Here is a 3,765-nt window from a genome sequence, read left to right on the forward strand (position 1 = left end):
GTTTGTGGTTTATTTTACCCATGAACTGGTCGATTCTGCCTGACCTAGAAAAAGATCCCTACTCTCCACTCTCTTGTGTTCCAATGGTCCTCTCTTCTAGATTTGTGAATAACCTCCCATGGAAAAGCACCAGATGGAGAAACAGGTGAACTGATTTCAAGTTCTGACTTTATCGTGGTTTTGAATGAGTCGTTTAACCTCTCTAGGCTTGTTACTTATTTATAAGAGGAAGGAGAGACTAAATAATATCTAAGATTTCTTTCAATTTTAATATCTTCTGATTCTCATAGTAGACTAAATACAAGCATATTCTTGGAATAGACACACTCATACTTTGTGCCAAAATAGATGTTTATGGGGAAAAAATCTTGATTTTAGTTCCACTGCTTAATTACTTTAAGCTCACGACTTGCCTCAAACTAGGGTTTCCTTATCTTAAACAGAGAAAATGACATCTCTCCATTTAGATTAGATATTTTCTTCCCCATGGGAGATTTTATTCTTTGAAGACTAAATGATTTTGGTTATTTCTATTTTCTGGTTTTATTCATCTTTACTAAATGGTCAATGTTGGGTACTGTGCTGATTTTTAGATATACATAGGTAAATGAAACTGATTCCTTTCCTTACCGGTGGTCACAGTTTGGTTTTGATGATAGATGTGTAGAGAAATAACTATGGAGTGTAGTAAGTGCTTCATTAGTAAAGAGTAGGGCCCAGAGTAGGGTAATATGAGTGAGTACTCACTCTGGGCACAAAAATACAAAGAGGTGCCCAAAACCTCAATAATCAAGATAAATAATATTTTGAAAGAATATTTAAAAAAATCAAAATTCATGCAAAAATCCATGATGAACAAAATACCCAAATTTTAAAGATGGGATGAGTATTAAGTTTTCCTTTTGCATCATGCTCTAATATTGCTCTACATGGCGCTGATACAGATGCACATAATTTTATAACTTTGTTGATGTGAAGGAAAAAAGAGTGATGGCAGGGTCGGCTTCACAGAGATGATATTGAATTGAATTTTGTAGAATAATTTGGAGTTCTAGCCCCTTTGCCTACTCCCACAAACAAACAAACAAACAAACAGAAGCACATTTTACCATCACCTGAAGCATGAAAAGAAGGATAGATTTGGAACTTCAAGGAGAACACTTACTACAAAATAGTTCAGGGTCATGGAAGAGAAGGGTGAATGTGGGGAAGAATGTGAGAGTTGTTGATGTGGGAAAGATCTGCTTGGGCTGGATTAGAGAGATTTTTCTGGAAATTACTAAAGAAATTGGGTTTGATCCTGGATTAGTGGCAATTTGTTGAAAATCTTGCAGGGTAATATGATGAAAATGAACATTCTATGCTCCTGTTTTAGAGAAATCACCTGATTGCTGTATGAGCCATGGAATGGGGGGGCCACGAATCTAGAGGTAGTACAAGAATTGAGATGTCTTGTTTTTGTTTTCTCTCAATCTTTACCTTCCATTCTTTTTAATCCCAATGACTTTACTGTTACTTGTAAAAATGATACATGATTGTTAAAGGTAGGTATTGCAGAAATTTAAAAACAACCTCAAAATCCCACCACTGAGAATTTGTTAATATTTCATGAATATTATGCTGATACTTTTGTATAGATAAAATTGTGTAGAAGAGTAGACTGATTGATTGATTGAAAGACAAAAATAAATTTAGGAGCCAAATATGCCATGTATGAATGTTGTTAAATAATAAAAAAAATAAATTTACCTTTAAATCAATTTAAGATAAAAATACTAGGATAAAACTGAAGAAATTGTTGAAATTTAATTAAAGCAAGATATTTTGGAGACTCTATGTTTTTTTTAATCCCAGATTTCAATCTTTAGTTCAGGAAAGGTTTTTCCAATTATGTGCCTAAATAATTTTTTCTTTCAGAATTCTAATTATGTTAAATCTCTTACCTTTATAACTACTTATAAGTCTCTATAGTCACTTTTGTATTTTTAAATTTCATGTCAGCTTTTGTTAATCATAACCCAAGTGAGCTTTCAGTTTTGTTTACACTATTTTAAATGTGTTTATTTTATTCTAAATCTCTAAAGCAATTTTCAACTACGTAATGGTTTCAGTCATTTTTTTTGATTTTCAATTGTTTTCATTTTTTATTGCAGTTATTGCAATTGGATTATAACACTATCTAACTTCCAGGTGTACATCGTAATATATTTTCAATTCTGTGTAGATTACATCATGTTCACCACCCAAAGACTAATAACAATCCATCACCACACACGTGTGTCTAATCAACCCTTTCGCCCTCCTCCCTATCCCCCTCCCCTCTGGTAACCACTAATCCAATCTCTGATGCTATAGGTTTTTTCTTTTCAGCATTTTAAATAATTCATGCCACTCTCTTCTAGCCTGTAGGGTTTCAGCTGAGAAGTCTGCTGATAGCCTTATGGGTTTTCCTTTGTATAGCACTTGTTGCCTTTCTCTTGCAGCTTTTAGGATTCTCTCTTTATCTTTAATTTTGGACATTTTAATTATGTGTCTTGGTGTGGGTCTCTCTGAGTTTATCTTGTTTCGTGCTCTCAGTGCTTCCTGTATTTGGATGTCTGTTCCTTCCTTAGGTTAGGAAAGTTTTCAGTTATTATTTCTTCAAATAGATTCTCTGCCCCTTTGTCTCTCTCTTCTCCTTCTGGGACACATATAATATGAATGTTAGTGTGCCTGGTATTGTCCCAGAGTTCCCTTAGACTGTTCTCATTCTTTTTAATTATTTTTTCTTTTATCTGTTCAGCTTGGGTGATTTCCTCTAGTCTTTCATCCAGCTTGCTGATCTGTTCTTCTGTATCATCTACTCTGCTATTGAGTTCCCCTAGTGAATTTTTCATTTCTGATTGGTTCTTTTTTACGTTTTCCAATTATTTCTTGGCATTCTCACTGTGTTCATCCAGTCTTCTCCCAATATCAGTGAGCATGCTTAGGAGTTTTTGTTTGAACTCTTTGTCAGGTAGATTGCTTACTTATGTTTCATTTAGTTCTTTTTGTGGGGTTTTGTCCTGTTCTGTTGCTTGGAACATAAACCTTTGCCTCCTCATTATGCCTTTTTTTCCATGCTCATATCTATGTATTAGATGAGTCAGCTATGTCTCTTATTCTTGGAGAAGTGGCCTTATGTAAGAGATGCCCTTTGAGGCTCTGCACTATGCTTCCCTCTTGATACCAGTCTAAACATTCCAGGAGTGAGCCCTGTGTGGGCTATGTGTGCCCTTCTGCTGTGGCAGGGTTGCTCTTACTGCAGGTACCCAGGGAGAATGGGCTTTCCCACTCTGGCTGACTGTTTGTAAATCAGGTTTGGGGAGCCCCAGCACCATTGGCTACAAGGTCTAATAGCACACTCCTATTGCAGTTTTCCTGTTAATGGGTAGGCACCCAGTGCAGCTGCTTGCTAGACTCAGGGATTTACAGTTGCTGTAGGCCTCAGGCCTGCAAGGCTGTTGTCAGCTCTCTTAGGATTGCAACTGAATGGGGCTGGCCTCAGGCATGGGAGCACCCAACTGTTTCAGGCTTTGGAAGGTGGAGTTGATCCCATTTGTGGCTCTTTGTGAAGCCCAGGTCTTCTGCCACTGATAAGCCCCACCCCACACAGGTTCACACACACCATCAATACACTCCTGGCCAGTGCACACTTCCTGACCCCTGGAGCATACCCACTTACCACACTGCAGTTGCCCCCACTTCTCCACCAAAGCCCTCCATGGTTCACTTGGTCCTCACACA

Source organism: Equus asinus, chromosome 3 (genome assembly GCF_041296235.1).
Source record: "Equus asinus isolate D_3611 breed Donkey chromosome 3, EquAss-T2T_v2, whole genome shotgun sequence".
NCBI classification, from domain to species: domain Eukaryota; kingdom Metazoa; phylum Chordata; class Mammalia; order Perissodactyla; family Equidae; genus Equus; species Equus asinus.